Source organism: Apus apus, chromosome 1, assembly GCF_020740795.1.
Source record: "Apus apus isolate bApuApu2 chromosome 1, bApuApu2.pri.cur, whole genome shotgun sequence".
Lineage (NCBI taxonomy): Eukaryota > Metazoa > Chordata > Aves > Apodiformes > Apodidae > Apus > Apus apus.
This window is the reverse complement of record NC_067282.1, coordinates 87,860,571-87,887,523: the sequence shown is the minus strand read 5'-3', so window position 1 is coordinate 87,887,523 and position 26,953 is coordinate 87,860,571. Positions and strand designations below refer to the sequence as shown.

The following is a 26,953-nucleotide window of genomic DNA, read 5'->3' as shown; positions in this document are numbered from 1 at the left end:
TTTTGCTTTTGCTTTATTTTGTTTGTTTGGCATTGTGTTTTCTGTGTGGTTTTTGTCTGGGTTGTTTTTGTTGTTTTTTTTTTTGAATCCTTGCCTCTTCTTTTAATATAGACCCAAGAATTGTTTACTTTCCTGTATGTCCTCTTCATCTCTTTCAAGGCATATTCAAACAGTTATACTCTTAAAGCTAGGTCTCAAAAATAATAGAAGCAGCATCAAATTTTTTGAGAGCTTAGGACAAATTTTTTGACAGAGGTGTGTATTCAGGTCATCTTGCAGGCACAGATTAAAGCTGAAAGAGTCTCGCAGCCTTGGACTGCCTAATGATTCCCCTTGTGTAATGGAGAGGAGGAAAATGAGGTGGGAAAGACGTCAGACCTGACTGGGTATTCAGGTTTCAGCTCAGGGCAGCATCCTTTTCAGGATGTGTTTCAGTTGTATCTGTGGCCTGGGGTGGCCTGAGTCCATATATAATTTTATTTTTGGGAACTCTGGTCTGATCTATGCATGAATGCTGCATGTTTGGTGTGGTGTCAGTTTTTCCTTTTTGAGATTAATCATTGTAATGTTTTAATAAAATGGATGTACAGCCTTCTCTTTTAATCAAGGCAAATGGTGTACAATATTAAAGACTTGAAAGATGTACTGAAACAGTGGCATGTAATATTAACACTTGCATGAACAAAAGCAACGTGGCTGCTTTTGAAGCTGCTGCTCCATCGTTATCCTGGAAACTAGTTTTGGTCTTTCTTGAACTTATTTCAGCTTTCAGTTTCAGTCACCACCTGTAGTAGTTTATTCCACTATTCTTAGCATTAAATACTTCTGCAGGACCTATGTGTTTATTTGTATTTTCAATCAGTTGGTTTAAGTAACTTGAAAAACTTCCGTCACCTTAGAATATCCTTTAACCTCTTCATTGCAAATGTCTGAGGCCATGTATCACTTTTTATACGCCTGTATCCTTCTTTAGATCAAAAATGAGGACCAACAATTTTTCTGTTGTTTGCAACAGCTATATCCTTCTGATTTATTCACTGTGGGGTATTTCAAATGTACTGCCTCTCTTATTGTCTCCCAGAGTAAGTTTGTCCAGAAACTTATAAAAAAAAAAGAAAAAGAAGAATTTGTTGATGAAAAGCTAAGTTTGGCATAGCAAAATCTGAGTTTCATTGGAGGTTCTGTAACTATGTAAGTCCATTGCAAAAATTTATGTGAGACAGAACTGGATTGAAAACTTTGAACTCTGCAGTTCAGTTTCCTCTTTTCTCTTTGATTGTTACAAGAGGAGAGAGTAAATGGGGTGCTCGCCTCTGCTGGTGACTGCTCTAGAAGAGTGGACCAGAAGAACCCACATTTTGCCTCTTCCTTGCTAGCATCTGTGGGAAGCAGCTTCAACATCCTTCTCCAGGGAGCAACTCCTCTTGCCAAAGAGCATACCTTCTGCATCTTTCTCCATATAAAGACATCATGTATACATCAAGCTATGCATTGCCAAGAACTTTTTTCCTGAAATGAGTTGTTTTGAGAGTATGCAGAAGAACACTGCCTTTTTAGTGTTTTTGTTTATATCCCCAGAACTACAGTTGCAGTGTGTTAGATCTGACTAAAAGGGAAAAAATTTTCATGGTGACGTTGTCAAGTTAAGCAGGTTGTACACCTTACTTGTTGGAACTTTCTGATTGTTTTAAAAAGAGCATGTAAACGTTTTGCCCAATATGCTTGTTTTTTGGCAACAAATTAGGGGAGGCAGCAGGAATGGAGAACAAGGTAGGAGAGTATAAATGCTATGTGCAGCTGATAGAGGAAGCAAGCTCACCCACTTCTGCCATATAGCAATAGACCCAGAAACCAGAGTTCATATCCATGTCCAGGTTTGCACTGTGTTTTCAGTGAATCCATACAGACTACTGCGTAGAAACTGAAACTCTACTCTGGTGGAGTAGCTTAACTGCATTAGGTATGGAAGAAAACTAGTCAGAGATTTTCACCCTTTCTTGCAATTTTTTTTGGTGGGAATTGGTAGCGTGGTGTATATAGCTGCATAACCAGTGTTTCTGTGTTGGTGAATGGTATTGTGTGGCACTTGTGTAATGCTACTGGTTGTAAGAAAGTATGGCTTTAGAAGGTGCTAACATTAAAAGTGAAACAGGAAATAAAAGTAATAAAGCAAACAACTGAGAAGTAGAAAGTTGTTTTCTTGATGAATGGATTAAAGAATTTTCTATGTGTTCTTTACCATTATGCAAGTCTAGTAAATCTTGTTTCTATGTGAGTTGTTAAAATTCATTAGTAATTGGTCAAGCTAATTGAAGTATAAATTTTGGTTGTGTTTTGTTTGGGGGTTTTTTTTCATACCACTGATACTCACATTTTTAGAATGGATTATGTTCTTGCCGGACATCTGATGCAGTTCATCCTCAAAATACAAATTGGGAAGGGTTTATCTTTTTAAATAAAATAATGCAATCCGGTAGCTTTGTTCTGAAATGAGCTTTCATTGTTCTCAAAATTATGCTTTTTCTCATTTGTGATCCTTCATTTCACTGTCTAAGGAATGGAAAGATCTTCATATTTCTGATGATGGTTGTTATTTTCTTTTTTTCCCTCATCAGTCACAGCCATTAATCTGCTCTTTAATTTATGGAGTCACTTCTCCAAATTTTGTGTTTGTCCCTTCATCCATCTCTCTTGTCCCCCCCATGACTGACTAGTGTTGAAGCCAGTAGGTTGATTCATGTGATTTGTTGTTTTTTGTCTTCGCGTCCAGTCACTGTTGTCTTTGTACTTACCGATCCATGTGTTTCCGGTAAGACTCTGTAAAATAGGACAATTCCATAGCAAAATTCTATTTCTGTGGTTTTAATTTTGAAACCTCCTGCTGATGAATAAAGAAACTGTGACTAGAAGCTTACCTGACTGTTATTAGAAATTCCAGCCTTACATTTCAGAAAAGTTTAATAGGGCAAAAAATAACTCTGTGCTGTTACTCGTATCTGATGACAAAGAAACATCTGCTTGAAGAGCTTGCAGTGACCCAGTTTAAATAGTGTGAACTGTGCTAAAACCTATTCTACAGTATCAGGGTTTTTTTCTTTCTCGTTTTGAAAGAATCAAAGATAAATGTCTTGCACATTAAAGAGATGAGCTATAATAAAACATATATGGGTAGTATGGCAGCAGTCCAAGAGCATTAGTATGCATGCCCTGATCAAGTTGTGGTGGCAGCTAGCAATCACTCTCAACGTAGAGTTAAATGTTACTCAGTGAGCATGGAGAGCATTCTTCAGTGAACTGCACGTATTTAGAAAGGAAGAAACACACCCCAGTTTAAGGTGTTTGTTGCCTAGATTGGTGTGAAACCATTTGATTTGAAAAACTACTGCCCACCCTCTCCAGGTAGCAATATTAGTTATGAAGGTTCTGGACCACAGATGACAGTGTGTGTAGCCACGTGGATAATTGCATTGGATGAAGCATGTATATGTTGTAGCAGAAATATATGGGTAATATACAGCTGTGCTGACACAGGACTGGTGATGCTAACACAGATGCATGCCTGTTAATGAATGTGAATTTTGTTCCATGTGACAGTTCCACAAACACCATTGCTACTGCATGATAATCTATGCCCAGCTTTCTTGGTAGAGTGGAGGCTGCAGGTTCTTAAAAAACAGAGCAGTGGGAAATCAGATGTGAGAGTAATTCCTCTAGGCCTTGCCTGCTTCCTTCCCTTCCCATATCTAATTAGCTGTGGGGGAGGACAGCAAGGAGTGGGCAGCTGGCCAGATAAATTCTTATGGTGGATGGGATCTGGCCAGCAAGCTGCAGCTTGGTCGTTCTGGTTTGGATTACAAACAAAACGAAAAAAAAAGAGGTTTTATATGAATTTCTGACCCAGTTTGCCTTGAAAGATACATAAATTAGATGTTGATAGTTGTTATGTTTAAAGACAAGATTCTTTTTCTGTTCTTAAGTAGAAGGCTTTTGGAAGATCTTGGGAGATTTTTTTCCATTATTATCTACTTAGCCCCTTTGCTTAGGGTGGGAGTAATCTCTAGTGCTTCTCTGCATTATTACATGCTTCTTGCAAGTGTTCAGGCTTTTTATTATCCTTTGGAGACTCTTTCACTGAGAAATGAACCTTGATGTCAGGTGGTAGTGAGCATGAATATTCCAGAGCCAAATTGCTCCTGCTGTAGAAAACCTCATACATAGCAAGAGAATTAAAGGAAGGAAATTTCCCACAGACCTTTCTCATCTGTTATTTATATTCCAATGGTCAGGCTGACAGATCAGAGGAGAACTTTTTCATGGGCATGGGAGATCATTTGGGTAATGTTGAGATCAACAATGTAGAGCCATTTGTGTAGCTGCACTCTGGGTACAGATGTTAGATGTGTTGTTGTCTTAGGCTTTTGGAGGTGTATTATGTGAGCAAATAAGTTGGGTCCTCTTATTTTTTTTCTCTGGTCAATGCTTTGTTGATCAGTGATGCTTTGTTTAATGTCAGTTTTCTCCCTAATATGGCTGATCCATTAACCACTGAAAGTTGAAACACCTGTGGGATGACATCTGATGCTTATGTTTACCAACACTTTATAAAAGATGTGATATTTAGAGTACTAACCAAAACATTTCACCTCCTTTATCTTTTTGAAATTAGTATTCAGTTTGCTTTTTCCCAGTATTGCATGTTCTGCTTATCCATGATTGCTCAATAGTAGTTCACTTGTACAACACTTAAAAGTGAAATAATGGAATAATGTTGGTTTATTATTATTATGGAAGTTGTGTACATTTCTAGTATCTCAAAATGTTTTTGTGATATTAATGGAAGTTTGGAAAGCTGAGAAAAACTAAATTTAAGTTGCTTTTTGGTTTTGATAGAGGAAAATAATTGTTCTCATTTTAATGTAGCAAATCTGTGTTTTTATATAATTTCATGCCTCTTGAAGAATGTTTTTCATGTCTGTTTGGTAAACAGATATTGTTAGTTATCCACAAATGAAAATTATTGAAATGTGACAAAGGTTTTGTAAATGTTTTGAAATCTTTGGATGCATTTGAAAAATTTGTGAAAGCTTTCTATTTCTGATTCTTTAAATCAGTCAGCCTGGGGGTGGTGTTGAGGTTGCTTGTATTGCTGGCAAAATATGAAGAATCGGATAAACTTGAATGGTCCACTTTACACTAAGAAACTGGAGTTAGGTTTTGCGGTGTGCACTAAATACAAGTGTAATTTGTCTTCTGTAAAAAACTAAACAAAACCAAAAAGCTTAAACAAAACCAAAACCAACACACAATTCTAGCATACTCAATGAGGCAGTGTGTTAGGTTTGAGGGTTTAATGTTTATTACAAGATAAACAGGCTTTGTTTCTAAAACGGCCTATCTAGTGTTTTGCAGAAAGGGATCATTACTTGTTCTGATTACTAGGTCCGTACCTGTGCTTAAGGCACTAGTTTTGACTAGGAATAGCATACATCTAACTCTGTTCCTTGGGAGAAGGAAATGCAGTTGGCCACAGTACCTAAATACACTCAATAACCAGAAATCCCTGCAGACTGCCATTCGCTTAAAGTATTTTGTTGGACTCATGGCAACAATACCGAAGTGTGATCACTGCTGGAACTGTACAAGCATAATTCATTCTTCTGTTGAACTTATCTAGTTTTCAGCTTCTTACTGTCTTCTCAAAATGGCCTGGGGTACCAGAATAAAGTACACATGTCTAACATACATGCACACATGTGGAAATAAAGTGTGTATAAACAAAAGATGGCCAGACACTTCCAGATTTTCGCTTTTAGTAAGTAGGTATGTTTTCTGTAATCAGTATGCTGCTTCTTGCTATGTAATGATATCTGAGATTTCCAAAGACAATAGAAGAGTATTTAAACAAGAGTATTTGAAAGTGAATATTGGCAATGTAATGTTTCAGTGATGAGACAAAGACTAATGTGTTTGTTTTAAAAAAACAAAATACAATGTTTTTGTTTTTTTCCCCAGGCTTGTGATACTTCCTTAGGAGTCAGGTGCTGACAAAATATTAATAGGTAATACAGCACAACCAAAAGTGTGAAATAAGTGCTTACTTTTTCTCCCCGCTCAATCCCACATCCTCTAGTTATAAAAAGGAGGAAGTGACACAGGAGCCTAAGGAGGTTGGTTGCAGTGAGGAAAGAGGAAGAATGGGGAATCTTCTTTAACTTTATAAGACATAATATAAACAAACTTGTGGGGTTTTTTTATATTGCAAATCATTGTTGAATGTAGGTAGCTGTCTACCCCACTCCTCTTAAGTGCAAATGTAGAAAAGGTTGTGTCTGGCAGGGCAGGGGAAGAAGCTCAAGGACCTGGCCTATACTGCATGCCTTCAAAGGCTAAGAGTGGGAAGTGTAGCTTGGACTTTGAGATTGCAGGCATTTAAACTGATTTTTACGTAATGTTTATATCTTCCGAATATGGGCGGCTTCAGAGATTCAAGGCTAAGTTAGAGCCTACAGTAATAAAGGTAGCCAAATAGAATTATTAACAGGCAACTGATTAAAGCAACTTTAAAGGGTGTTTTTCACCATTTGAAGATGTTTCCAGACATCACTTCACTCTGAAATGCACTTTAAAAAAAATTCTGTGCTCTGCAGACGGCCAAAAAGCAGTGCTTGTGAATGTTAAAAATGACCTTGAGCAGAAGAACTCAAAGGTTGTTGTTGGCTTTGTACTGAATAAAATAAACTGGCACAGCAATTAGAAAAACCTGCATTAAGGTTCAGGGCCCTGATTCAGCAAAACATGATCTTAAACATGGGTACTGTTTTTATTCTTCTGTGAATGATCATGTAATTCCTGATGAGGATGCAAGTTAAATGCTGGAATAAACCATATTAATGAGTGTATGTAATACGCAGTGTTGCTAATGTTCTTAGATGGGTACCTGAGATGTCTGAAGCAGGAAATGAACTGCCCAAAATGAGTAGTGCAATCTGTTCAAGTAGTCAGCCTCACTTTTGAGATGTGTCTTGTGGAGAGCTATGCCCTGGTCTGGAACTTACTGCTTTTGGCAGAACATCTGCAAAAGGTTGTTGCTGTGAGTATTTGAGAGTTGTTGGGAAACTGAAATTAAACAACTGGTTTTACTGGCAAAATGTGGAAGATACCTGGGTATTAATTGAGATTTCAGTAGAATAAAGTTGTTTCCTTTGTAACACCCTTGCACACCCCCCACACCCTCCCTGCCCCTGGTGGATATGGAAAGAATCACTGTATTTGATCACTTTAGTCTGCATTATTCAGTACTTCTTGTGCTTAACTGTTACTCTTGAGCAGTAGTTATAATAGAAATTTCTTATGTATTAGTAGTATATTGCATACTAGTGTAAGAATACTAGCTATATCAAGTATACCTGAAACTAACAGGCTAATGATAAGACTTCTCTACCTTTGCTTCTTTCTGTCTAATTTGTGACCTTAGTTTGGATGGGTAAAATTCCTATAGACTATTAAGTAGATGTACTGAACATTTCATACTAGTATTAATTTTAACTTTTCAGGTGTCTTTCTTTATAAACTAAGATTTACCTATGCTAATATTTTAGCTGTTACTGCATACTTAGTTTGTGTCTGGTGATACTTACTTTTTCATGACAGCACACTTATTTTTACTGAATTAGTGCTACTAATCTATATGAATGCTATAAAGAGAAATTTATCAGATTTTCTATTTAGTCAGGTTACTTAAAATGAGTAGCCCCGTGCCTTACCTAATTTGCACTTAAAAACTCGACATTGCTGTACACTCTACAATATAGCTATCTCATAAACAATGTAACAGAATACATAATAAGAATCATAATTAACAACTCTTGTTTCTTGAAAATTCTCACATGTGGTGCTACTCTACTGTGAATGATGCTGGGAAGTCAGGTCAGCAGTCTTGGGTGGCATGGTTTCAGGACAATTTTTCAACCGTTCTTAATTAATACTGGTACTGTTGGGGAGTATCTGTGTTTGCTCCCAAGAAAATGTTTTTGTCAATAGCATCTTTGCTTTAGCAGGTATGGTTTTATATAGTAAAGAGGTCAAATGGGATGAGAACACATTATATTGAATTTCATCATCTTTATCAGGTTTTTTTTTTTACTGGGCAGAGGTATACTGTGTATGTAATAACTGCCTTATGCTTAAAGAACATTAAAATTGTATAGTCAGAATTAGCAGTTAGAAAATGGCAGAATTAAGCTTGCATGGACAACCTGTACTTGGATGGGTTGTAAAATGCTCGTCCCATCCATTATAGGGCTTGCACGTGCCTGTGCAAGCATGCCCGTGTAGGGAGCCAAGGGTATAGAGAACAACCTGCCTCTCTGCACTTGCTGGCCATGAGCAATTGTAGCCATAAAGACCATTTTATCAGAAATAAATTGCTGTCTGACTTCCCAGATGCTACTGTGCCATGATAGCTGTGTTTTGGGCATATGGGCATGCAGGTTGCTGCTGTAGCTTTTGAGTCATGGCTAGGTGCAGAATAACTGCACTTGCTGCTTCTGTCTGATGTTCTTAGGACAGCCTGGTTTGGATAGTTTTCACTGGGGTGTTGTGGCCCTGGAAGAAAGCTGCTAATTTGTATTTTTGGGTTTTGGCTTGGGTCACACAAATGTGTCCCATACTTGGCAGCAACTGCTACCTGGCTTGAAAGCTTTTGTTGTGACTTTAAATTGCCGTGCTCAGCTGGAACATTGCAACATGAATTCTTTGGTTTTGTTTTGGGGGTTTTCACAACCTTTGACATTTGGAAAACCCACCATATATTTTTTGTTTTGTTACATGTTGGAGAAACTGCGGATGTTGTGTGATCAGCTGTGCATACAGTAAAAATACTTAATGGTATGTTCTTCTAGGCTAACATAAAACGTGAACTACTTAAACTGGTCTCTCCTAATCATTTTTTCTGGTAACTCTGGATTAAAATGGAAAATTTTCTAAAAAACCCTTGTGTAACCCAGTATGGCAATAATTCTATGACAGGCAAAAGTGACTGAAATTTTGGGGTTGTGGTTTGTTTTTTTAAACCACCATTGGCTGTCTGTATGGCACCCTGTCATTCAGTGGCTATTAAAAAGACGCAACTCTGCAGATGATCCATGATCCGTGTGTGAACCTGCTCGATCTCCCATTTCCCTGTGGCAGCAATGAAGGTATATGCGGTTGTGTGCCACCTGCCTCCCTGCGGCTGGTCCGTAGGGCAGAGCAAGCCTTGAGACATCTCCGAGTTATCATGGGGGTTGTTCTGACATCCAGGCACTGGGAGAACACTGTGGCCCTCTGTTCTAGCATAACAAACGCCTTGGAAACCTTGGTAGGTCTGTGGAAAAGCTTCTGTATGGTGTGAGTTGCTCCTCTGCTGATAGAGAAGGCACTGTCACTGATATTACTGAAAACTAACACTTAAAATTGTTAAAGCCTTCCAACAAGGAGGCTATTTTGTGAGAAGCCCTGCCATTGTCAGAAGTGACTGAGTAAATCTTATTTTAGTGGCAGGTGGAGGGTAGTATTATAGCAGTTGTGGTGTATCTTCCCAAGCTGTGTCCTCCTTTGGTAAATTTGAATGTGTTTTGTTCCTGTCTAATAGACTACAGTACCTAAAAAATGTCTGTACAAACCCAGACGAAGCCCTCGGTGCTCAACCAGAGAAGAATCACAACACCCTCTGCTGGTATGAGCTGCCCCTTCTGCATCTTCTCCTCAAGGACTTGCCTGGCGGATATCCTAGAAATAGTAAAAGACAATTCTGAAGAGTGATGCAGCCTCATCTCTGTTAAGCTGAGGTTGTTTTAACCCATTTGAGTTTATTTTTTCCTGCAGAAATTTGGTAGTTTAATCTGACTAATAACACCACCACTAAAAAAGAGGAGTAGAAGGTGATGGGTTTTTTTCTCTGCTTTCAGATGTGGGTATCCATATTGCTTTCTCACTGACCGTACTGAAGACTATACCTAGTTGGGCAAACTTTCTAACTGAGGCTGGAATTGGAGGTTCTGTGTTCCAACATGTTTCTGAGGAAAGTGTCCATCCCTTCAATGTGTTGATAGTTGTATTTGAATAATGCTGCCAAATCCGTTGGTTAAACCTGTGGTTTCATAGAGTAACAATGTGTTCCTAGGGCCTTTCCTAGAGGTTATCTCTGTGCACTCACTCGAGTTTTTAGAAAGCCTCTGTGTCAGATCATGAGCAGTCAAGACCAGGCAGGCTGGGTGATTATTTACTTTTGTTTTCCCAGTGCTTAGAGTCATGCTCTCAAACTCTTGGTTGGCCTGTTGCATATTAATATCCTCTCCTCTACTTCCTTCTTGGCTCACGATGACTGAGAAGGAAATAAGAGGTTAAGATGAGGAGTGGACACTTCAATTTCTTCTCGTAAAACAGGTATGATGCCTGCCAAAGCAATCCTCTGCATGTTCCTGACCCTCCTCCTCCTGTCTGCTTTGCCTAAACACACAATATATCACGGTAGGTGCTGTCACTTCCAGTCTGAAAAATAATCTTCACCCACAGTATTTTTGGAGGGGCTGGGACCGTGAGGTGCCAAGCACCCCTCTCCCACTGGCAGCCTGAGGAGTGAGCCTGCAGAGCCCGGGTCTGTCCCTGCAGTGCTCTGGCGCAGCCCCTAATGCTAGTTGGAAAAACGAGTTTAAGTTGGGGGAAGGAGAGGTCTGAGGCTGGCTGTGTGGTGGAGAGCCGGCTGAATGTTCGGTATTAATAATAGCACCATTCCCTAGTAAATGGTTGCTTACATAATTTTGTTATGAAAGAATGCTGCTGTTTGAACCGGGCTCCTCTCTGTTACTTATTACAGTGTTCCTTCAGCTCGCCTCTGATGCCCTGCCTCCTGCATGAGAAGGGTTAAGAGGAGACAACATCCTGTCAAAGACCTTGTTTTTAATTTTGCCTCTCACACTGGCACAGATCCGGCTAAGAGCAGCCCAGATTAGTTCGGAAAACCTTTGAAGAGATTTAAGATGTCCTTCAGCCAGTTTGAAGGTTTTTGTCTTGCAAATCCAGTACAAGGGCGCCTGCAGGCATCTCGACCCTTGCTGTGCTGCTGATGGAGCTCAAGGTCACACTAACCCGCCCTGTGACATTCAACAACACACCAAAAAAAAAAAATTATGCGGTGAAACTGCTTCAGTATTCAGCCAACCAACAACTTCCTCAGTTCCTCACTAAAGGAATAAGTGTACATTTTTTTTTCTTTTTGTCGTCTTTTTTTTTTTTTTTTTTTTTTGGCTTCGTAGATTTTTGCTGCAGGAAATAATCCAGGATTTCTGGTGTGTCTGATGACAAGGTCATTTCTTAATTAGAACACATGTAAAGAACAAAGCTAAATGGCTTCAAAACAGCTTTGTAGTTGATGGAGAGGATTTAAATTATTTAAAGAGATAGTCACCCAAGTATGATGGAAACTGAATTCTAAACACATTAACTCTTTCAGTACCCTATGGTTTCCCTATGCTACTGAATGGAAAATGTCAAACTTGATAAGCATTACTGCAACTGCTGTTAAATGAACATTTTTACAGCTATTTATAGTTAGGGTATTACACATTCTCTGATCAGAGTTATGAAAGCAACAATTTTTTTTTTTCAAGCAAAAATATAGCGCTGGCTAGAGATAAAGAGATAGCCATAGGAAATTGCTATTAGCAGACCATGACTTAATTTCTACCATTTTTTTTTCATATTCTGGTGAATGGATTAGCATAAATACACGTGTGAGTACATGAATCAATTACAATGCAGGTATACAGGTGTTGTTTCAGAGCTGCTGCTGGAAGAGATTGGACTACGGTTCTCAGTATTCAGTGTGGTTGCAAGGCATAAGAATATAAAGAAAGTGGATTTGAGATGAGGGAATGAGAGAATTGACAAGATAAATGGCAGCTACACTTGATTTGAAATTGCTGTGAGCTGGCTGGAAGGCCAGGTAGAAGGCATCTTGGGATTTGAATTCTGTTCCTCAGATTTGTTTCTTTGACTCAAAGCACCTAAACATAAAGGTATTGGTGCAGCTGTCCTAAGTATAGTTCAAGGTGGCTGTAGGTTAATTATCCATCCTTTTACTTGTATCCCCCTCTTTTTTTTTTTTTTTTCTTGTTCTGTTTTGTAGACTTCCTGTTGTGTAAATGCCTGGGGTAAGGTGACCACCCATCTTTGGTTGCCTGGGGAGTGCACAAGGGGCAGGTGAGCAGCACTTGCCCTTGTAGCTCGCACCCCTGCTGCTGGAGGGGCTGACCTGCCACACCAGAGCAGAAGCCAGATTTATTGTGCTCTCTAGGACCTACCTTTTGGTACCAGCACACAGTAACTTTCCAGGTTGGCTGTTTGAGAAAATATAGAGAGGGGAATTAAAATACTTAAAAATTGTTAACCAAGGGGGGGGAAAAAGAGGCAGAAGTATTTAATAGAAACTTTGCTGGCAAACTTAGTGCTGTATGTACGCTCAGAGAAGCCACTGCATGGTGCATCAGAGACTGAAACGTGAACAAGTAAGTCCTTCCCCTGTAGTCAAAAGTCTAGCAATTAACTCAGATTTAAATGTTTGAAGAGTAAAGGACATAAAATTTACTAAGAGTTTATCAGTTCTTGTTTTTTTATTTTTTTGGTTTGAGTGTCTTTTCCTGGGATAAATCTTGTTCAGCTGGAACATGAGGCGCAGCAAATGTCAAATGTCAGACTGAAACAGAGTATGCTTACTAGAGAGAGAATGTGCTGGCTCTTGAGGACCTCCCTGTGAGAAAGGAGGAAACTGCATTTGCCAGGATAAAGAGGAAAGTCCAGGCACTAGTACTTCTTCTTTGGATTGCTTTTTTTCTTTCCCTATGCTATCCAGCTCAGACAAGGCTTATGGGAAGAAAATGATGGAGGAAAACAGGCTTCACATAAGAGAGATGGATAGGATGAAACTGATGTGCTCTGTGAAATCTGTTCATTCCTGCCCTTGCCTGGGGTGTGCCATGCCCTTAATACTATGGGAGACCTAAGCTCACCTGCTAGTAATTTCTAATTTACTGTCCTAATTCTTCGATTTGTTATCACTAATTGTACTTCATTTACTTCTGTGTAGTTTCCAGTACCTAAAGGGTTGAAAGGTTGCTGTAATTGGCACCCGCAGCTGCTCTTTCTTTTGACAGGGGATAATTTTGCAGCCTATGCTTTGTGTGACAGCTGCCTAATTGGGCATTCTCCCCTTGTAGCAAGCCTGCCTCCTCCAGCCTCCCTGCTGACAAATGGTGCTGGATTATAGATGAGGACACGCTGACCCATTCGACCTTGCTGAGACAGCGGGGAGGGGCCTCCTGCTACTTGAGGGAAGCTTTGGGTCATTTAAAGGACAAGGTCATGAGCCAGGTGGGGAAATGACATGATATCACATGACAATAGCCCGGTGACACGGTCAGTATGTCAAGGACAAACTCATCAGTATTGATTAATGCTGCTTTTTCCTGGTGTCTCTTTGAAGCGACTGGTATTTCAAAAATATTTTGCTAATTTATTCTAGTTGAGGTGCCAAATGTTATTTTTGGGAGTATTTGTGCAGTGTTTTCTTCCCAATGCAAAAGCAGTGTTGTTAAACCCCCACCTATGATAATTTCTGGGGTTCATCCTGATTTTTTTGGTAAAATATATATCTGCATGTACTGTAAGGAAAATGCCAGAAAGGATGCGTGACAGAGCAGAAATTAAGGAGGGAGAAAAAATATCTTCTTTTAAATTCCAGCAGTTACTTTTTGCTCCTACACATGTATGCACCTTTATGAAAACGCATGTATCCCTGTATGAATGGCTGAGTGGAATGTGGGAAAAGTGTTTACATAAAAAAGAATCAAAGAGAAAAGTTAGGTGTAAAATGAACCTTTAAAAAAAAGTCTCGTATTAGTTCAGGGGTGATAGAGTTAAGATAATGTGCCTATTTTAAGAACTAATACAGTATCCAGCTATGCCATGCAATAAAAACCTGCTAAGTGGGTTTTCAAAAATGTTGTGAATACAAGTGACAATATTTTGAGAGCATCTTCATGTTGCACTTCTATGCTAATAAACTTCAAGGCAAATGAACAGCTTGTTTGACATTTGCTATGTTAGACAATAATAAAATGTTTTCTTCTGGAGTAATTAGACTTGGTAGATTGATTATGTTAAGAGGTAAGGATAAATACAATCAAAAAGAAAACTCTCTCAAAGGGAGTTGCTGCCTAATTTTGAACTTTTAAGCTGTCATTCTGTCTTAGCCAGTGCCTGATGGTGCACCTGGCGTGCACATGTGTGCACACACATGCACTCATGTACAGACACATGCGTCATGCATCGAGTTTGTGAAACAGCCTTTCAAGCTGGGAGAGAAGTGTTCACCTAGGAGCATGGTTCCCATTTCTGTGAGATCTGATTTGTTGTTGGAAGCTGTTGTGTCTGAACCTCGTTGGTTCACCAGGATGTAATTTTACTCCCCCGAGGTAAAAAGCCGTCAGTGGGAAAGTGTGATAAATTAGTTCACTCAAGTAGATGCGCGTGCGTGTGTGTGTGTGTTTAATTCTGACCTTGCTGTGCATGTGTTTAGCTGCTCTCGGTGCCCGAGTCAAGCCTGGTGGAGGTTTAATCCTGTGCCCTTGTACACGTATACTTGATTAGTAGTTGTGGTTATCTCAGCAGAAGACTTTCCGCCCTCCTCCTTGTATTGGTCGGGACCCAGGCATTGGGGAGTCAAGTTGAAGGAGAAAGAAAAGAGCTTTGGCATTAGTATTCTATGAAAGCCTTACTGTCTGCAGAACAAATTGATTGCTACAGTGTACCTGTGCTTGGCACCACTGCTGTGAAAGAAAGGTATGGTTGTAATCTGTTTTATTGTATTACATATTGTGACACTCCAGGAATATTTAACATTCAGCTCTTCTATGGCACATGCTAGCAGTCTAAGCAAAAAAAATATGTGAATGAATGAAAAGTACGCAAGGCTGTTGTTATCGGCAGCTTTGTTTACTACAACAAACTAAGTAGCCCCTGCTAATGAGACAAATTTATTGTATGTGCCAATGGCAACGTAAGGAGATGGATAATAGAATTCTCTCTATTATATTCAGTTACTCACATCTGTGTCAGTAGTACCTACATAGATAAAATTCTAATTAACCTTTTAAGGGAGTTTTGGTTTAGCTTTTAAATGTGAGATATGCTTGAATATGAATGTGTGCCTCTTTAAATGAAAATGTGGGATTTTTTCCTGGTTTTTAATCTGCTGCACTGGTACTACATTGGGGGAAGGGGTGGTATGTGAGGGGAGGATAAAAATATGAAAATCTTACATGTGCTGATATGGTAAACAGAACAGGAACAAAGCTGAGGAAAAAAGTCTTACAGAATTTGAGCCTTCATCTTTCCCACCCCTAATGTGTGGACATGGACCTTTATTTTAATGAGAAAGCTAGTGTTCATCATATACTTAACTCAGTTGCAGACTTTACACAGTTGATTTTCTGGTTTTATAGATGCTTAGCTGATACGAGTTTTGTGTTTCATGGGAAGCATGAAACACTCCATTAATAAAATTCAGGCTGCTTCACAGAGCACTATGTTTAGTGCTTCGTTCTTGGTGTCACTGAAGTTGTGTTGGTGATTATTTGGATGTTTGCTTGTGGTCACTCCAAAACATCTGAAGTATCTGCACTTGTCATGCAGACATTCCAAATTAATTAAGTTCAGGGCAGGTGGTAGACTCCTCCTGGGCATTTAAATCTACATGTAAACTTAATCTAATACCTTGATGAGAAAATGAAAATCCATCTTTCCTGGTGTGTTATCGCCATGCACAAGCCACAGAGGCATTTATGAAATCCTCTTCCTCCTCTTTGTCCTGGCAGGTGACAAGTAAATGAGTTGCTTTAAGGAAATGAGGGACTTGGAAAACGCTGTGTGCTGAGTAGCAGTCATGCACTGTAATAGTTACTTCTGTCATATGGCCTTGCCCAGTTCAGATTAACACTTTATAGATGTGCAGTATATTTGAGTGCATCCCTTGAGCTTACATTTTGCACCTTGCTAAGACTGTGAATACAGCTTTATGTATGCAAGTCATTGATCTTTGAGATAATTTCACAGCTAAGAAAATTTTGAAGAACCCTGGATAAGGAGGCTCTGTGCTGTGGTTGTACTCAAACAATGATAACTTTTCTTACAACTAATTAGTCTAAAATTACCTATTCAAAACAAATACTTTGTGAGTGGGCTATTCTTCCCCCTGGAATTTTTTTTTTTTAATATAAACACGTTATAATGTTAACAAACATCAGTAAAAACAGTTGCACAATTTACACAGCAGATCGTAAGATCAAGGGATGTGACCATATCTAACAAGATTTTGAAAGTTAATTGCAGTAATACCACATAAATGGTTAAATCTTATCTGAAATTCTCTATTGGCTTTTTGGTAGTTTTTGACCAGTTAGTGGTGGCTTGTTGAGTTCTGAAGACGGTGTTAGATAAATACCAGGCAATACTGCATTTCAATGCAATTAACTTTTGTTCATAAGTAATTCAGCCTATGACTGTAAAATAAATTATTACAGGAAAAGAAAATGACATGTGATTAAATCCAAGTCCTTGAAAACATTTTACCAGTCAAGGTTTCTGTTACTGCTCTGAGATTTCTTATAATGCCTTTTTTTAAGAAGAGGTAATTCTGGGAATTACAAAGGGGTTTTTTCAATTATTTTTTTTTTTTGTTCAATTTCAGTAGAGATATGAGGTAAATTATTTAGATCATAGTAAAAGGAGGACTGATGAGTGTGTGTTGTTAATATCTCAGTTTTTTGAGTGCTGGGGAATATATCAGCTTGGCAGTGTGTGATAGAAAGTAGAGGGTTGTTTTCAGAATTAAAACTTTTATTGCCAGCTTCACTGAATGGGCATGCCTGATAACACTGAAATCTTGATGATGATTTTGGAATACAACTTGGCCTGCGATCGACTGCTATAGTGATGGACTGTAGGGGGGGGAACTAAACAAACAAATGGAAAAAATCCCAAGCCGAACCAAAAAACCCACATAATGGACCAAAGACAATTAACCAGATTTTAAAAAACATTATTACTTTATATAGGTGGCATGCAGTAGATTCCAGCATTAGTTTACTGTAACATGATCTTTATCCTGTAAATATGTAAGTTTTTGAAAGGTAGTTGTGTCCTGCCTGGGACTGTGAAATGCCTGTTCCCCCCCCTTTCCTTCTGTTAAAATATTTTACCATAGTAAAGAGGAAGTTGAAGTCTTGCATAACTTTTCGAAATAAATAGATTTTCTGTGCAGATACTGAAGGCAGCCTAAACTCAACCAGTGTTGTAGCTACTATATTCCCACTCATGCTAAAGGCAGTTGTGTAATTAATGGCCTTGTGTACTGAACTGTGACTAGTGTGAAACCTCTGAAGGGAATTATTTTGTCTATTGTTGGCTAACTTTCTTGAAAGTTAAGTGTTGCTGATACTCCATTGGGGTGATAGGGGAGGATTTTACAAGGCCTGATGAAATAAGCTCTGGCGTCTTTTTCCTGACCACTGGACAAAGCATCTGCAGCAGCAGAATCAGACTGAATGGTTGAAACGGAGCTGTTAATAAAAATGTGATCAATCTTACCTGAGGGAGTGAGTGTAGTAAGATAAGAAAGTGGAAAGCTGTGAAGCTTTTGTGTGTTTTTAAGATTTTCTTGTAAAATCGTGGAAAGACCTGGGACCTGGTTTTGGTACTAGCACAACTGCCCTATTACAGTTGTGTTAAATGATCTAGAGTAGACAAGATAATTGATCTTCTTTGTCTAATCTGTTCTGAAGCTAGTTTAAAAACTTGGGGCTTTTTAAAAGTTCCAGACACCTTGTTGTTCTTTGGATCTTTGCTTCTGCAACATCACTGTAGGTGTTACTGTCTATTAGCAGTTAAAAGGTTTGGGATACTTCCCCTCCTCCCATAATTACAAGTTTTGTAAAGCTACTGGCAACTACTTGATCTATTTTCTCTCTCTCTTGAAAAGAGTACTTGTGGCAGATATCTGCAACTTCTACAAATGAATAAGTGTAGGAAACAAGTTATTTAGTGAGTTTGGTTAATTTAGAAACTTTCAGCTTCTGAAGCTGGAATTTGAGTTTACGAGAAAACACCAGGAAAAATGTTAGTATTGATTATTAAGGTATGAATATTCTTCCTGTGCTTTTTGGCTCTGTTTAAATGGTAGGCAAACTCATTTCAGCAGGCTTAGTTCTAGTTGATCCAGCTTGCAGAGGATGCTCAGTCAGGATTGGAGTAATTCAGGATTCCCGTAGCCTGAGCACCACATAGCAGTTTGGTACATGCAAAAAGCCTACCTGTCTGGATTCACCTGCAGGTTCAGTGGTATTTCCTTTGTAGCTCTGCTTCCAGCATGGACTCCTGGAGATTTGTATATACACTGGTGTACGTATGGATGAATGCACACCCTGTTTTCTAGTCCAGCAGAGCAATCCAATGCTGTGAATGTGCTGCAGCTGAATTAGGCTGGTAGAAAGGAGGTTTTGACAGCTTTCTAAAGCAAGAAAATAAAAATGGACCTGTTTGGGAGGGAGGTGCTTACGTATGCGTATACATGTTTATACACGCTTCATTATGAAAGGTCTTTGCTTCAGGGTAAAAAGGACTATTGTTCTTGGTTAGGAAAGATACAGAAAGTGAGCAGTGAATCAGAAGAGCTGCTGCTGCAAAACTATCTGCTGCTGTGCCATGGTCATTCCAGCTCCAGTCAATAAATAGTGCTTGCCCATAATAATAGTACTTACAAGGACCGTTTCATCACGTCAGATCTCTGAGAAACAGGAAAAGTTGTTGGAATAATGTTTTTAATCCCAGTGTGATCATTAATCTTTTTGGTTCTGTACTGACAAAGTTATTTTCTTGGATGGAATGTCATTTCAGCCGGTTTAGTGGAAAACCTATATTGACTGTAATTAACTGACACACATCTCCCCCTAAAGGTGATGGTAGTGCTAGTAGTTTTTCTTACTTTTGAAGATGAAGACATTTACTGTGATCTGCAAGTCCTATTCCTTTAGTAATCCCCATTGTTCCCTCAAATTTAGTGTACTCAGTTGTTTTGTCTCATCAGTAGGAAAAAAAAAACACCTAAAAAACCCACATACAAACTGGAAACAGAATATCTTGTAATCAGAGGGCCAAACTGAGATTTAGAAAATCTTTTTTCCTTTGCTATGGATATGAACTTCATGTGACTGTGAGCAGCTTGCTTCATCTTCCCCTGTGCTTGCTGTCCCTCATGTGTAAAGTAGGAATACTCCAAAGAACTGTTGTGATACATTCACTAATGTTTGTGAAGTGTTTTGTTTCTTCCTGCAATTTTGTAGTGCCCAGTAGCCTCCAATGTGGTTTAGATCCTGCACAGTGCATATAATGAGAGATCCTGGTAAACAGCGAAGGAATGAAATTACTATGATAAATCTGTAAAGAGCGGCAGCCATCTAACATCAGATATTTAGATGTCAGATTGAAATAGATCTTTGGTAATTGAAATGGCTCTTACTTGTTGTTTGTTTGTTTGTAGGTGTTTTTTTTTCATTACCTCATGTTATGCATAAGTAATACAGAAATGAATTCTGTCGCTTGAATTAGTTTGGGATTTTCATTTCCAGATTCACGTAGAGCATAGAAAAATCCCTTCTATAGTTAGGAATGTTTCCTGCTGTCTGTAGCTTGTTGGTGGAGTACATCAAGCACTTTTTTTTAAACATGGAGTTTTAAATGGTGGTTGTATGTTGCATCAAATAAAAACAGGATGCTTGGTCAACATCAGACACTTTGTTGTTCTTAGCTTTTCTACCTGTGGCTATCACTTTAACAAAGAAAATAATTTCATGGAAGGGTAGTTCAGGTGCATGTTTTGTATAGTTTGTAAGTGTGGACTCTTGCACGTAGTTAGAGCTGAAAAAGTACAGTCAATGAGGAAGGAGTCTCTTATCAACAGTTCTCTGCTCCTGAGAGCATTTGTTCTCCACGATTTATGTGGTCAGTATGTCAAAGGTGTTTTGTAGCATTTGGCTAGTCATGATGGAGTGCAAACTAATTTGAAATAAAAAATGACTGTGTGAGCTTTACAATGCAAAAATTAAACTTGTAATCAAATTTGCCAGTTGAGCAAAGAGAAATGTTTAACAAGAGAGGTGTTGATGGCAGTACCTAGAAGTGGCAAGGGTTTTGCTTACATATCACTATCAAATAGTTTGGGTTTTTTGGATATGCATTAGAAAAACTCATAAATACTGCTACCTTTCTCATGAAAATCGTGCTTGCCCTTGGAAAATATTTATTTGCTTTGAAGTAAGCTAGTTAGAAGTAAATACAAAAAGTCATGGAAAAACTCAGTCGAGAAAGGTGCTTTCAATAATGTTATGTTCAGACATCTTAGCAAAAAGGAAACTGTTATTTCATGTTTTTCTGAGTCACTCGTGTCTTACCAGACAGTGGACAAATACAATTTACATTCAGTGCACTCTTTGCTTCTCATATATAGAGGTGAATTGCAGTAATAGTTTAGAATATTGATTTTCTTTTTGGATCTTGCCCTCCACCCCCCAATATAAGTGGAGGTTTTGATCTAATGGTGACAGGTAGGGAGTAACATTGGTTTTTCTCCTTCCCTTCCTCCTGCCCCTTTCTCAACTACAGATTTCAGAGTCAAGATGTTCCAGATCTTCCAGTCCTTCCTCTTGTTCCCTTTGTCAAGATCACATTAAAAACAATGTAACCCCTAAAGATTTTGACTTCCCATCCCTATGCATTCTAACATGTTTATTGCAGTTCAGTGGAAATAATTCCAATAAAGGTGAAGAAATACAGCTGCTGTTTTAGAAAGCCATGCCACCTAGACTTTCACGTCTGGCCTTGTATTTTAATGAAGCAGGTTGCTTGTATCCTTGTACAGCATCAAGTATCCTAAATCATCTTGTTTCTGCTCGTTTTCTTACACTTTGGGACTCCTTGCTTGTGAGACAGCATTGTCGGCAGCTTGGATAGCCTCACTGTCTCTACCTGTCATTGATGCTTTTCTTCCTCATACTTCCTTTTTCCCTGTAGCAGTTCCTTTCTTCTTAGTTATCTCTATCTTGTTTTAGTTTGTTAGAACTTTGGGGATGTAGTCTGAGTTTATGGGAATGTAAAATGTTCTACAATAGTAATTATGCCATGCAGTGTTTCCCAGCAAATGTCAAGCTCACACAGACTTGCTGTCATAAACCTGGCAGCATATAAAGAAGGGAGGCAGAATTTGCATCCCAGTAGGTTATTCTTGGTAAGCCAAACTCTTCACCTGCAGAAGTGCTGCAAGCAAGCACTGGCTAACGTGAATTAGCAGAGATACCAAAGGGACATTGGTAGGAAGGGTTAAGTTTTATTTACAATAAAGCTGAAATCAGAGGTAGACCCAGTAAATCAAATCCCACTGATCTGAGGACTAGGAGGAGAAACTATGTACAAAAAAAGTGGAGAAACTTCAAAATTAAGTCTGATGTTTGGGCTCAGAAGGTGATGTCCTCAAGGCAGCTGAGACACAGAAGGCATCCTTTGTTTCAGTGAAAGAGGTCTGAGTTTATGTTTAACTAGTCCCTAGGACAGGTACTTTTTCTGCCTTCACCTTTCTCCTCAAAGGTTTCCTTGTTTGTCTCATCTTTTGCACCATTTGCTGTCATGATTAAAAATAAATACATAAATTTTGTCACTTTGAAAATAAATTTTCCTAGGAGTAGTATTTCCTTTCCTTCTCTGGTCTTTCTTCCCTCTGTGCCCTCTGAAGTGAAAACAGATTGCATCAGGATAGGGATATTGTCATTATACCAGCCAGAAAAGGGAGAGAGCTTTCACTAGTTTTTTAATAGTAGCAGCTCAGGGGGAGCCCTTTGATGCTGTATTTTAGCTCTTCTGTACTCTTTTCTCCATCTCTTTAATCTTTGTGTTCTGATGATCTTTTAGTGTGTGTCGCTCTTTCCTTCCTCTCCAGTCATATGTAATAAAATAAAGGTACCAGGTGAAAATGGTATGATTACAGCAACATGTATTGTTGTACTGCAAAAATAATAAATGCATTATTTTTCTTTTGTAAGAGGAAGGGAAAACATACTCTGGAGGCCAGTGCTTCTCTAGAGCTTCATGTAATTGTTAACCAGCTGAACTTGTGTTATATATGTACTCTGTGTCCCACAGGTGCAGATATATTTGTTTTAATCTTAATATAGATTGTTAAGAGGGAAAGGCAACAACAGGATGGTGTGCATCTGTGAAGAAAGGCAAGCAACATACATCATTTTTGGTTTGGGTTGTGGCTTTGCAGGAGGTATTTTGGTGGATTTGGATTAATTATTGCTGTGGTGACTTGCTGTTGGAGGAGAGGAGGAAATAGCCTCCAGAGTGTAGATGATCTTTGCCTAGGGAGCAGTGCAGAATCATAATGGAATTTCCTGTGTGAGAGGTGCCTGAGTATTACAGAAGAAACAAGTGTTTGTGGAAACAAAAGGGTAAGGAAGGACGACACAAAAAGCAGGTAGGAATGAAAGAGTTATTAGTGTCTGTAAAACTGAAGACAAATTTTAAACTTAATCTAGAGAAAGAGAAAAACAATCGAAAACTTGTAGTAAAGGGTTATATGGTCAGAGTGTCTTGACGGGAAGGATTACAGTAACAGCTGTAGTTTGTGTGGTGTGGAAAGGTTGTTGGATGTCAGTAATGTTGCAGAAGTGTGGGTTACAGATGCAGGGAGCTGAGAGAAGACTAAATGAGAGTAACTTAAGGATAACAGTGGGAGAAGATGAGTAAGGTTTTAGAAAAGCAGAGTGCAATGTCAGGGGTGTGTTGTGTAGTTTGCTTTTTTTTAAGTCACCATCGGTAAATGGATAGTGGGAGTGTCAGTAAAAAAATAATCTCCTGATGACAACTTTTCTTTTATGAAGCGGATAGTAATTAACTGGGCAAGACCTATCTCCTCTCTCCTGGCATGTTATGTTTACCAGCTTGCTCAGCTGTGTTTTGCTGGTCAGGCTCTGATACTGTCACAAACTGACAACAAGTATAACCCACTTCAGAGGAGAACTCCGTTTTAGTCTGTTGATACCTTGTTAAGAAGTCAGGCAGACTCTTTTTTTCCTGAGCTAATACTGAATTAACAAAATTAGTTTCCTGTTACAGTAGAAATAAAATTGTTTTCTGTGGTAAGTTTCTGCATCCTGATTATAATGTATTTATTTTTGGCAGGATGGAGTGAAAAGCAGATTCACAGAGATCCAGCATTGATGCTTGAGAGGTATGAATTTCCACCCCTGAATTGGGGAAGAAGTTTATTAACCTGTATTTTTTTTCTCACCCCAGGCAGGGAGTGGTAACTGTATATAATTCACACTAGCTTTGGTCCTTATCTGTATTAAGAATTCTGAGTCAGAAGGTGGTTTATTTCACATGCCCAGATAGTATTTGATGTCTCTCTCTTGAGATTGCTAAGTACAGTGCCAAGCTAGCAATCTGCTAAAAGTTTCCTGGGAAGCTGGAGACATGATCACCTGACCACCAGGACTTCTGACCTTTTCTCAATAAATGGACTTAAAATTGTATGCTTTTAAAGCATTAAGTCTCTTTGAGAACAGTGGGGTTTATTTTGGCTTTGGTTACTTTTTCTGGTCTTTCTTTGTCGGCCCTATTTGGTTTGCAACTCCCTGTCCAGTATGATTCACTTCTGCATTAATTTGGTATTTGTGAGTTGTTGGTTAGTTCTGCAAGATTTTGCATGTACATGTGAGCCTGAAGTGCTGTTGAATGAAATCACATTAACATAATCTTCAGTGAAGTTCTTTTTGTAGTATACACTGGTGAAATTTAGCAACAGGAGTTGAGTTAAAACTTTCTTCTTTGACAGGATTCTTACAAAGACACTAAAAAAGAGAAAAAACGAGAAGAGTACCGTTTAGTAAGAATACAGGCAGTCAATGAGACTTATCTTCAGGTCATTGACAATGTCTTACTCTATATTGATTTAGAAAATGCTGGAGTTACTTATTGATGGTATATTGAGCTGGGAAATGACTCTTCCAGATATATCAAGGAAAGATGGCTTTATCTAACACAAAGGACATGGGTTGTGACCTGCCAGCCATGCTTGGATCTCCACCGTGGCAGATTAAGCTGGAAATAATACCTGGCCTGATCAGCTGAATTGATAAGACTTGTGGTTATGGATAACTTTTAGACAATTACTTTGTGATACATAGTTTAAGATACTTTGGTGGAGTTTCACGTGTTTATTTGCTAGATTAATTACTTTTAGATCTTTTGTGTTACGATTATTTCCCTCTCCATACTTTATTAGCAGATGTTAATCAGACACATTAAAACTGTAATTAAAACTTAGAGATATTTCTGTGGGCTTCCCGCCTCCTGCCCAAGCTGAGGCAAGATTTACAGAGGGAAAGTGACCACCTACCTCACGCTGCCTTTCATTGTTACCACCAACCAGTTCTGTTACATGATAAATCGGTATCAGACTTCCAGCATGTGGGAAACCAGATCACCAGCTATGGTTGGTGTGTGTTGAACAACTTGAGGAATTGGAAAGCTGGAATTATTGGAAAATCCTATGCTGTGTCCTGAGTGGTAGAAATTAAGATTTCAAGTGTGAAACAGTTTGCTTTTAATAGTCATGATGCTTAAACTGTGGTGTATTACTGTTTTTCATTATATAGATGTGCAACTATAATGGGACTAATTTTGCAGCCTTAATGTATGTTACATCAGTTAGATACCTCTAATACAAATCTCTGTGCATGCATAATTGTGACATTATTTTGTTGACCTATTAAAATCCATAAATCTACTTACACTAATAAAAATAATAAGTAAAAAGAAAATGTGGAGTTAAAGGAGATACTGTTAAACTATTCATCAAAATTATTCACATTTTTTGAAACTTTTTGATTTGACACTTTACACATGTAAATGTAACCACAGACAATACTTTTTTCTTTTTTTCCTTTTTTTAATATAAATAAATAGTACCTTTAAGAACTGGATATTGGCAGCCATCCAACACTTCAAAATAATCCATTGAAGTGGACTACTTTACTACTGAATTGATCAGAAATACTCTCTTTGTGCTAGCTGTCATATTCATCTTTGTTGCTATATTGACTAGTTATTTATTGCAGTTTGTAACTTCCCCCACTTCAGAGGCAGTACGCTTGAAATGGTTTATGTGAGGGGCTCTGTGCAGAAGCTTTGGCTCTGTCTCTTACGGCTCACTAAAAATGAATGGCATGGAATGGAGTTTCAGGTGTTTCCTCTGTGGTGTCACAGTAAGAAAGAGACAAAAAAAAACCCAAAAAACACACACACAAAAAAACCTGGGAGATTTGATCCAAAATTCAGAACTAGCAAAATCCCCCTGCAGGTTGAGTATGTGAAGAGTGAGAAAAGAACAAACAGAACAATGAACTGCTGCCAACTTGTTTTATTAAAGGTTGGGTTGTGATGATTAGGGAAAATTTTTGTAGTGTAAGCATGAGAGAAGATCTAGCGTGGTACTACAGTAACAGTTATTCACTGCAATATAGATAAATTCAAGTAGAAACTTTTTCACACATTAGAGTTTTCATGTGTTAGTCAGTACACTTAAATAAGCTGTATGACTCCAAATAGACTTGGTTTAGAGTTTGAAGTGTTGGGTAGCTATACTGCTAATGATTGTGTTTCTTTTTGTACTGACAATTCAATGAAATAAGAAGCTTTCTCAGTGTTTCACAGAATAGGAAGAACAGAAATTCCATAAAACAAAACAAAACAAAACAAAAACCAAAAAAACACAAAACACAACCCTCCACTTTTCTATCTTTTTGCTAGAAGGATTTAGAATAAGAGGGACTAAGGAAGAGCAGAATTGTATTGCCCCAAGGTCTTCAGCTTAACTCAATTTGATCTTAAACCATTGACTGTTTTAAGATCTTGTGAATCATTCTCAGGGCTAAAAACACCTATACTTGTGTGTCTTGCTGTTGTAGCTCAGGCATTACTATAGCTTGAAAGAGTGACAATCTAATTCTGAAGAATGTTTTCAAGAAGGAAGCATCTCTTTAAACTTGTAGGGTTTTTCTGGCTTTGCCATGTAATGCCTCTTCATTAGTAGCTGAGCCAACCCAATGACACATGTAGAGCACTGCAAATGTAATACCTATACAAAATTAAATGGAGAAAAATGAGTAAACAAATGTTGAAACACAGCTGAAACAAGATGACAGGAGGGTGTGTGATGGCATGAAGTTTTACTGGCAATGTCAGAGATGCCCACATACAAGTGAGTTACGTAGGTCACCCCAAATGGGTTCCGATAAAAGCTTTATTACCAACACGAAAGGTCCTATTTATAGACATAGCTCTCTGTCTAAATATAAACTGTTCCCAGTCATGTCTAGACTAACATCAGAGCTCTGCTGGTATTGAAAGTGGAACTCAGAATTAGGAGTACAAGCCACACTGTTTTTTAAATTAGTACTTCTCCTAACAAGCATCTAAACTTTTTGACAGTGGTGCACCTTTGAATGTCATATGATGTTGTGTTGCCTGAGACACCTTATCTTCTCCTGTTTAAGTGTCAGAAAGGTACATCTGGTGGATGTGACCTATAAGCTAAATATTCTTCAGCCTGTGTTTAAAGCTTTGAGAATATATTGGTGGGTGGATAGATCACTAAATGGCTTTTCATTGCTAACTATTTTCAGCAGCTGAGTTTTAATGAGTCTTTCAACTGTTGCTACTGTGTGTATTCTGCTCGCTTACTCAGCATTCAGCATGAAAGCAGCTTTCTAGGAGGTAAATGTCCTGATTACAAAAGAGGCTAGTC

General features: G+C 38.5%; 1 protein-coding gene across 9 annotated transcripts in view; it reads left to right on the top strand.

Moving 5' to 3' along the window:
- Window positions 1–26,953, top strand: part of NRIP1 (nuclear receptor interacting protein 1) — a 143,040-nt gene that overhangs the window by 95,773 nt on the left and 20,314 nt on the right. For 7 of the 9 annotated variants that reach the window (XM_051635761.1, XM_051640817.1, XM_051640034.1 and 4 more), the window contains one exon: window positions 23,326–23,374. The gene's annotated coding sequence lies outside the window, so the exon portion shown is untranslated. Of the gene's footprint in view, window positions 1–14,622; window positions 14,878–23,325; window positions 23,375–26,953 lie in introns of those variants that run through there. The other 2 variants (XM_051641616.1, XM_051642460.1) reach the window with 2 other exon arrangements.